This window comes from Salmo trutta, chromosome 19, assembly GCF_901001165.1.
Source record: "Salmo trutta chromosome 19, fSalTru1.1, whole genome shotgun sequence".
NCBI classification, from domain to species: Eukaryota; Metazoa; Chordata; class Actinopteri; order Salmoniformes; family Salmonidae; genus Salmo; species Salmo trutta.
In genome coordinates, this window is record NC_042975.1 from 12,610,458 (window position 1) to 12,621,068 (window position 10,611).

At 39.7% G+C, this 10,611-nt stretch overlaps 1 non-coding gene and 1 pseudogene across 1 annotated transcript; one reads left to right on the forward strand and one right to left on the reverse strand.

Annotated features, from left to right (window-relative positions):
• LOC115153999 (serine/threonine-protein kinase 32A-like) overlaps positions 1-10,611 on the forward strand; it is a 94,442-nt pseudogene that overhangs the window by 79,698 nt on the left and 4,133 nt on the right.
• Positions 9,251-9,321, reverse strand: trnag-gcc (transfer RNA glycine (anticodon GCC)). Its single transcript has one exon. It is a non-coding gene; the product is annotated as a tRNA-Gly (tRNA).

Genomic DNA, 10,611 nt, shown 5'->3' on the forward strand with positions numbered 1-10,611 from the left:
CTTCCCAACAATGCAGAGAGAAACAAAATAGAGAAATAATAGAAAAGTAATAATAAATACACAATGAGTAGCGATAACTTGGCTATATACACGGAGTACCAGTACCGAGTGGATGTGCAGAAGTATGGTAACTGAGGTAGATATGCACATATAACTAGTCGATGTGCAGAAGTATGGTAACTGAGGTAGATATGCACATATAACTAGGAAGAAAGTGACTAGGCAACAGGATAGATAATAAACAGTAGGAGCAGCATATGTAATTAGTCAAAAAAAGTTAGTGTAAAAAGGGTTAATGCAGATAGTCCGGGTAGCTATTTCATTAAGTCTTTGATAATTTCTAGGGCCTTGTATAGAGGTCTTGGATGGCAGAGAGCTCGGCCCCAGAGATGTACTGGGCTGTACACACTACTCTCTGTAGCGCCTTGCTGTTGGATGCCGAGCAGTTGTCATACCAAGCAGTGATGCTGCCAGTCAAGATGCTCTCAATGGTGCAGCTGTAGAACATTTTGAGGATCTGAGGGCCCATGCCAAATCTTTTCAGCCTCCTGAAGGCGAAGGAGCATTGTCGTGCCTTCTTCACGACTGTGTTGGTGTGTGTGGACCATGATAGATCCTTAGTGATGTGGACACTGAGGAACTTGAAGCTCTTGACCTGCTCCACTACAGCCCTGTCAATGTTTTTTAATTTTTAATTTAACCTTTATTTAACTGGCATATTGTTAATGGGGGCGTGCTCGGCCTTCTGTTTCCTGTATTCCACGATCAGCTCCTTTGTCTTGCCGACGTTGAGGGAGAGGTTGTTGTCCTGGCACCACACTGCCAGGTCTTGACCTCCTCCCTGTCTCATTGTCGTCGGTAAACTTAATGATGATGTTGGAGTCGTGCACGGCCACGTAGTTGTTGGTGAACAGGGAGTACTAGAGGGGACAAAGCACGCACCCCTGATGGACCCCCGTGTTGAGGGTCAGCGTGGCGGTGTGTTGTTGCCTTGATGACTGAGATCCAGTGACAACAGAAGTCATGATGTAAGCTCTTCACACAGAGAGGTCAGTCATACAGTAGGGTGACATGTCTGTAGAAACTCTGATTGTTATCAGGCTCTGTCAAACAGACCTGCTTTTCGGAGCTTTCATTCTGTCAACACCTCAGAGATACAGTAGGTAGTAGTACCTGATCAGATAGATCTCCCAATCTACCTACAGTACCTTGCAAAAGTATTCATCCCCCTTGGCGGTTTTCCTATTTTGTTGCATTACAACCTGTAATTTAAAGGGATTTTTATTTGGATTTCATGTAATGGACATACACAAAATAGTCCAAATTGGTGAAGTGAAATAAAAAAAATAACTTGTTTCAAAAAATTCTAAAAAGTTTAAAACGGAAAAGTGTTGAGTGCATATGTATTCACCCCTTTGCTACGAACCCCCTAAATAAGATCTAGTGCAACCAATTACCTTCAGAAGTTAAATAAAGTCCACCTGTGTGCAATCTAAGTGTCACATGATCTGTCACGTGATCTCAGTATATATACACCTGTTCTGAAAGGCCCCAGAGTCTGCAACACCACTAAGCAAGGGGCACCAACAAGCAAGCGGCACCATGAAGACCAAGGAGCTCTCCAAACAGGTCAGGGACAAATTTGTGGAGAAGTACAGATCAGGATTGGGTTATAAAAAAATATCAGAAACTTTGAACATCCCACAGAGCACCATTAAATCCATTATTAAAAAATGGAAAGAATATGGCACCACAACAAACCTGCCAAGAGAGGGCCAACCACCAAAACTCATGGACCAGGGAAGGAGGGCATTAATGTGAGAGGCAACAAAGAGATGAGACTAAAATTGAGCTTTCTGGCCATCAAGGAAAATGCTATATCTGGCACAAACCCAACACCTCGTGTCACCCCAAGAATACCATCCCCACAGTGAAGCATGGTGGCGGCAGCATCATGCTGTGGGGATGATTTTCATCGGCAGTGACTGGGAAACTGGTCAGAGTTGAAGGAATGATGGATAGTGCTAAATGCAGTGAAATTTTTGAGGGAAACCTGTTTCAGTCTTCCAGAGATTTGAGACTGGGACGGAGGTTCACCTTCCAGCAGAACAATGACCCTAAGCATACTGCTAAAGCAACACTCGCATGGTTTAAGGGGAAACATTTAAATGTCTTGTAATGGCCTAGTCAAAGCCCAAACCTCAACCCAATTGAGAATCTGTGGTATGACTTAAAGATTGCTGTAGACCAGCGGAACCCATCCCACTTGAAGGAGCTGGAGCAGTTTTGCCTTGAAGAATGGACAAAATCCCAATGGCTAGATGTGCCAAGTTTATAGAGACATATCCCAAGAGACTTGTTGTAATTGCTGCAAAAGGTGGCTCTTCAAGGTATTGACTTTAATTCCAGGTTGGGGGGGGGGGTGAATAGTTATGCACGCTCAAGTTTTCTGTATTTTTTTTGTCTTATTTCTTGTTTGTTTTACAAGAAAAAATATTTTGCATCTTCAAAGTGGTAGGCATGTTGTGTAAATCAAATGATACAAACCCCCCAAAAAATCAATTTTAATTCCAGGTTGTAAGGCAACAAAATAGGAAAAATGCCAAGGGGGGTGAATACTTTCGCACGCCACTGTACCTATCTCTGTCTGTATGTCTCTCTCTCTTACTATCTCTCTCTATCTATCTCTCTCTGTCTCTCTTCCCTCTCTTTGTCTGTCCATCTCACTCTGTGTCTCTCTCTATACCTGATTCTAAGATGCATCCTTTGTCCTGATCTTGTCCACATTCTTATTGTGCCCACATTTCCAGACAGGTGTAGATGATTAAAAAACACATTGTGTTCTGATTGAGATCAGATCTTTCTGACCACCTTCGTAGGTAGTCAGGCACACATTGTGTCTGGATATCTTACAAGTGTAGACGGATCTGGACAGTGAAACCATTTAAATCGTCATTCTAAAATCATTGACACATGGCACCAATATCTGTCTTAAAATACATCAGTATTATTTTGATAGAATAGCTGTCAAATAAATTGCATACAGGGAAATGTGGTCACAATGCAGACACAGTGGACGGATAAGAGACACATTTTGATACCATGTATAAACATATTTCTGACAATGTGGGCACAATGTATAAACAAGGCTTCTGTGTGAATGTCACCCCATCTCTCTCCCTCCTCAATCTCTCTCTTGTCTCTATCTCCTCAATCTCTCTCTATCTCCTCAATCTCTCTCTTATCTCTCTCTGTTTCCTCAATCTCTCTCTTGTCTCTCTGTCTCCTCAATCTCTCTTGTCTCTCTGTCTCCTCAATCTCTCTTGTCTCTCTGTCTCCTCAATCTTTCTTGTCTCTCTGTCTCCTCAATCTCTCTCGTCTCTCTGTCTCCTCAATCTCTCTTGTCTCGTCTCTCTGTCTCCTCAATCTCTCTCTCTCTCTCTCTCTCTCTCTCTCTCTCTCTCTCTCTCTCTCCGTGCTCTACTTCTCTTGTTGGCTGTCTGCCAGGGTCTGGCGCCCCACTGTGAAAGCACCTGTACTAGCTCTCCTGGCGGATTGCCAGGCCTGTACAGGGGGTCAAGAAACGTACGGTGGGAGTCGTCTAACGCCCAATCTGGCCCAAGCAGTCTGCCTAACACCAACCCAGTGCCCAGAGAGGGCGAGAAACTGTCATAACACCGGCAAGGCTGCCAGGATAGGTCGTCACGGAGATGTTGTTGTTCTCACGTGATTAACATCACTAAATGTGTGACACTGTTTCAGTGTAGGGCAAGTGGGCCTCTGAGAGAGATACTGTCTGTCCTTTAAAATGAGCAAAACTTCATTAATCTTTCTACAGTGCTTGTTCTCCCCCTTCTTGTCCCAAGTATCAACAACCATTATCTGGGTCATAGGATAATCTTTACTGTCTTAAAAAAGATTCAGTGAGTTTGTGTGTGTGTTCTTAAACCTGTAAACCTTTTAATTTCCCAGAACGGTCAGCTCCAACAGCGCCTGGACAATGTGGAAAGGGACTTCCTCATCTTCAACAGAGAAAGGTCGGACACTCAGTTTCTAATGAGAAAACTCATTGTATGTCCTAACAGAGATATACACTAGTCTACTGAGAACACTCACTATGTACACTACCGTTCAAAAGTTTGGGGTCACTTAGAAATGTCCTCGTTTTTGAAAGAAAAGCACATATTTTGTCCATTAAAATAACATCAAATTGATCAGAAATACAGTGTAGACATTGTTAATGTTGTAAATGACTATTGTAGCTGGAAACAGCAGATTTCTAATGGAATATCTACATAGCCGTACAGAGGCCCATTATCAGCAACCATCACTCCTGTTTTCCAATGGCACGTTGTGTTAGCTAATCCAAGTTCATAATTTTAAAAGGCTAATTGATCATTAGAAAACCCTTTTGCAATTATGTTAGCACAGCTGACAACTGTTGTACTGATTAAAGAAGCAATAAAACTGTCCGCCTTAGACTAGTTGAGTATCTGGAGCATCAGCATTAGTGGGTTCGATTACAGGCTCAAAATGGCCAGAAAGAAAGAACTTTCTTTTGAAACTCGTCAGTCTATTCTTGTTCTGAGAAATGAAGATTATTCCATGCAAGAAATTGCCAAGAAACTGAAGATCTCGTACAACGCTGTGTACTACTCCCTTCACAGAACAGTGCAAACTGGCTCTAACCAGAATAGAAAGAGCAGTGGGAGGCCCTGGTGCACAACTGAGCAAGTACATTAGAGTGTCTAGTTTGAGAAACAGACGCCTCACAAGTCCTCAACTGGCAGCTTCATTAAATCGTACCCGCAAAACACCAGTCTCAACATCAACAGTGAAGAGGCAACTCTGGGATGCTGGTCTTCTAGGCAGAGTTCCTCTGTCCAGTGTCTGTATTCTTTTGCCCATCTTAATAGTTTATTTTTATTGGCCAGTCTGATATAGGGCTTTTTCTTTGCAACTCTGCCTAGACGGCCAGCATCCCGGAGTCGCCTCTTCACTGTTGACGTGGATCAGCATAGTATGTTGGAAATGACTATTTCCATCCCAGAAACTAAAATTAGCATATCTTGTTGGACCAATCCAGGTTGTGACTCCTAGTTAAAATAAAATGTATTCCCTTGGTGCCTAATGAACATGACCCAAGACAAGCATCATGATTCCACTATTTATAAGGCAATGCCTATAGATCAAATAGATTAGGATCATTTTCACTCTCCAGATCAGAGTTCACCCATGGCAGTCACCATGGCATGCTTATAATAGCGTCAACATCTTTAGTTCATAACAACAATCAAAACAATCAATCCCTAATACATGAATTGCTTCACTCATATAGATATTAACATACTCAACTCAAATCAATCCTTCAGTTTTAAAATTCATTCAATTTCCAAATAAAATCATAATTAGAACCCAGTTAATTATCCAACCAAAATTTTAAATGACATTGCTCAGTAATTCAAATAGGTCCTATCACTCAAAGTAAAAAATTCAATTTAACAAACATCAACATTGGCAGAATGTACATTTATATTAACATCCAGTATAATTATCCCATAATTATACTATTAACTTTTTTATCATGATTATAATACAGATCAGTATCTCAATGCATTCTTAATCTAAATTACTATAATTGTATGTGGTGTAGACCTCTACAATCAACCTGATACCCCAAAAGTCTAAAACAGTTTTTTGAGCCCAGTTGACCAAACCCCTCTCTCCAGGCACTGATTCTTCTGGCGTCCTCTTCGTTCTTCTTCAGATAGCTTTACAGTTCAAACTGAATGGCCCATTATAATGTCCCAATTTCAATGTCTCCACCTGAGACGCCATCACATTTACCACCCATTATGTCTTGTCCATTTGTCAACCAGCATACCAGCAACATAAGAGAAGTTTAGAACAGATCTCTCCCCATGCTCAGCCACGTGGACTCCTCTCACACTCCTCTCACACTCCTGAGAAAAACAAGAGAGAAAAGCATTTGATAGCTTAGATCGGATACTGTACACCGGTTGCTGGCTCGGCCATTTCTCTCGGTAGAAGTGCTGCGGACAGGGCCGTATTCAACGCCTTTGTCTCTTCTTCAGACAGTTAGAGGGGGTTTGAGGTACACACACTGTTCGGTTCAATTATCTCTTCCATGCATTAAGATACCGTCTGATGTCACTTTTCATGATAACCTCGAAAGAACAGATCAGAACAGTTTAGTTCAGTTCATTAACCACATGATAAATTATTACTTTTACCAATTATTCTTAATACAAATGTCTAAACATATTTCAAAGAGAATAACAACACATTCTATTGAAACTATTCTTTCAAATTTGCTTTATACTCCCCATCACCCTGTCAACTTCATCGCAGAGCCACAGGATCAGGAAGTTAGACCTATAACCCATCGGGAATAGATCAGAACAAACAACACAACAATACACTCCTTCACATTTCACTCAAGGTGTGTAAACTTCAATCCAAAACCTCAAAGGACTGAATCCTCCCCCATTTTTAACACATAACTCTCCATGAGAGTAATGTATAAAACAACACTACTACTGGTCAAAAGATAAAACAAAATTTAAAATAACATAATCAAATTAAAATCACTACTCTGAAACTCCACAAAGAAAAAATATTGTACCCATATAGTCATAGGAAAATAGACTTAAAGCAGCCTACCCTTAGTTAAAGGCAATTTTCTCTCCTTCACTTTGGTCCAATTTACAAATATGGCTTAGAACTATAAACTCCATCATAATTATCAATTTCACGAATTACCTTGAAATCAGTATAACAAATGACCTTAAATTCATTATCCAAATGGCTTTCCAATGAGGGTGATCAAGCCACAATGGAAAGTCATGATACAGGTCATAGGTCATACAAACCCTTCAAAGAAGTGTTTCTTACTATATTAGACAAATTAAAGAAAAATGGTCAAACATTTCCTACATGTTGTATCCCAGCTTCCCAGAACATTCCTTTATCAAAAGAATTCACGTCTTTAATTAAAACTCAGAAAATAAAAACGTCTAAAAATTCCATGTGTGTGCGTGCCCCTTTAAGATATCTTAGCACTAAGACAAATGGAAAACTCACCAAACCCAAAGGAAATAGAACACACAAATCAAACAGTATTTTAAAAACACCAACAAATAGTCATAACAAATGTGTTGTGTGTGTGTGGGTATTTGCAAACCCTAAGATAAACACAAACAAAACATTTCCAGACCTTTTCAATTTGGTAGTTTTACCAATCTCACTCACTCTCCCCAAGATTATCGCCCCTGGGAAACATTCCAAAGAGAGACGATGAAACCCCCATTTTCCCAGGAATAACACAAAACACTTCGTCAGCATTCATTATACTACACAGATTCAGAAACTCAAAAGTTAACTACAAACAAAACCTAATGATAATTCCACTGTACTCCCTCAAATCATTAATCATTAGTTTTAAACTTCCTCAATGTTTATATGTACTTAATTTAGCATGCGCTACCCTTAGACACAATTATCCTGGTATCGTTACTATCTAAATGTAATAATTTTTCCTCGATTGCAAATGTAGTAAATTTCTCAGCGTAAGGAATCAGCAATATTTAATCCCAGGCATTTAATAAAAATGTAGACGTGTTCTCCTGTCTCCTTTAACATACATACTTTAGGTAACTTCCATCTGTCCCGGAAGAAAGAATCCTACTCAAACACATCAGATAATACAATGTTTAATTAAGTAAAATCAACACCTAAAATAAGCAATAAACAGTAAACAATAAACAAACCCATAACCCCTTTCCAGCAATCTACTCATTTCAACCTGTTGCATACATTTAGTAAAAACAAACCTGTTGTTTAACAAATCTAAAACCTTTCAAAAGTTGGTGCTGTCTCATCAGCGTAAGAGTCAAAACTAACTTTTTTCCACTCATATCTACAATGTTCGCATGCCCCAAAGGTCAATCCTGTTCAGCTCGTACATTAATGATCTTCCTTCTGCCTGTATGTACAGGGTCTGAAGTTCCAATGTATGCAGATGATACAGTGATAAATGCATGCAAATAACAAACAAACTCCCCAAGAACTACTGTAATGGTTAAGATGACAAAGTTTCTCAGAGACTCATGTTTCATCTCAATAAAAAAAACAGTCTGCATGTTCCTCACAAAGAAAACAACTGATGCCCCTGAGACAGATGTCTATGTATCAGGGGAAAAGCTCCAGGTGGTATCTGATTTTAAGTACCACGGCATCATACTTGATTCCAACCTCTCTTTTAAAAAGCAAATGAAAAAGGTAATTCAAATAACCAAATTCAACCTAGCTAATTTCCAAAACATATTGTTTTGACTACAGAGGTAACAAAACTGTACTTCAAATATATGATACTCCCCCACTTAACATACTACTTTACTAGTTTGGCCCAAGCTTGCTGTACAACATTAAAACCCATTCAGTCTGTCTACAAACAGGCTCTCAAAGTGCTTGATAGGAAGCCCAGTAGCCATCATCACTGTTACATCCTCAGAAAGAATGAGCTCCTGAGTTGGAAACAATCTTGTGTCCAGGCTCCCCCTCTACTCAGTAATGACCGGACATTTTCCACGTAATGGAAACAGATTATAATGTTAGAATACATTAAACTTCCTGCTCAAATTCACTAATGTTACCTAAACAATAAAACCAATCAACAATCATCAGAATACATTATCACAAAATGTTTCCTTATTCACACCTGAATCCCTTACAGCCCAACATAGCCCAGCACGCACAACCAACTCTCCTATTCTTACCAGTAGGCAAAAATATAACCCACTACTCAAACAACGTTCTGCCTTACCTCTATCGTAAGATTAAAACCAAACTTTACAACTTTCTCTTCCATTTCGACTTCACACTTATGAAATGTCCAAGACTTTAAAAATAACATGTAAAAGCGCCAAATGTATAAAATACATCAGGCACAACTCTATCGCAATTACTTCTCCGCTATCATTAGAATTCATTAGATTTAGGTAACTGTCTCTTCTTTGATTCAGTTATTTAAATACGACTCCATTCTCAAAATGTTATTCCAGCAGAACATTTAGGCAACAGAAAACGTATTACATCGAAATCACCTCGCTATTATTTTGAATGAATTAGTCTTTCCATTAAAAATAAACAAGCTATTAAAATGTTCAGTTTATATCTTAAACAAACACAAGCAAAACATACCAATAGTAGAAACCCAGATTTTAGTCAGTGCATTGGCCGGGAAACAAACCCAGGCCTCCCGCATGGCAGGTGAGAATTCTACCACTGAACCACCAATGCTATTTAAATGACTCCCCACAAATAAACCCAATTTACAATTGTCTGTAGTCGTATAATCAGGCACGTACTACCGAGACAATTCCCAGAAAATAACCCTAATTTAAAGGTCCAAGCGTTACTCCGGCGATGATTCTCACACGCCAAATGAATAGATTAGCAGTCAAAGTGTAAAATCAACATTCATAGACTAGGAAACAGATCTTGCAACGTTTAATGAAAGTAGATTATGTTTTCTCATGCAACATATTTCAATTACTTTACTACATCACATTAATCACGCAATGATAATTAGTTTGATGGATACCCTAGGCTTTGTACGACATTATAAATTACGTCGAGATTCCATCTTAATTCGCTCTAACTTTATGGAAAATGGTTTATTCAATAAATCCAGCAACTCCTCTCATACTGGGAAGAAGAAATAAAACAGTTTCAGACCTTAAGGGCAGTTTTTTTTACCCAGACGGAGATAATCCAATAAGCATTTATAGTTACATCGTTAGAGCACAATTGCCCAGATTTTGTAGACAGTTTAATAGTGCTTAAACCTCATCTTTATCAAATTATCCATTAAAGATACCAACTCAAAACCTACATATGTCTACGAATGGGTGCTTTAAATTGTATCTAATTATATTCTCAGCATTATTTTATCAAATCTCTACTAATTGATTATACACACATACAATTTATCATATTTTCATATATTCACAGAATCCATATAAAACGTTAGAAATGTTTAGGTACTCACACAGAACTTTAAGGGTACTCACACAGAACTTTAAGGATCACCCACACAGGATTGGTCAGATGCTCACACAGAACTGGTCAGATGTCCACACAGAACATCAGAACATAATTGAAAGGTTACCCACACAGAGTCAACATACCGCGCCCACACAGAACGCTCCTACAAAGATTACCTAGTGGTCCCAAAACAAAATACTCACACAGAGTAACACAGGGCATACCTGGCTAGCACATTTAAAATAATTGGAATTCACCACCTCTGAGGGTCACTTAGACGGTCACACAGACACTTTCAGAACGAGGTCTTTCTTCCAATAGGGCTTCACCAAGTACCGTGTTTCACACAGAACACACAGTCACCCTGGCCCCTCACCCCCACAGACCGCACCAATCCCCACTGTGATCAATTCCGTGTCAGGACGGCTCTAGGTCGCCCGCAACCGACCAGTGGCAGAGTATCTTTGAGTCCGCAAACTCTCAGCTTACTCTCCTCTGACTCGGCCCTGTTTACGCCTCCAAGGTGCCCCCCTCACAAAGGAA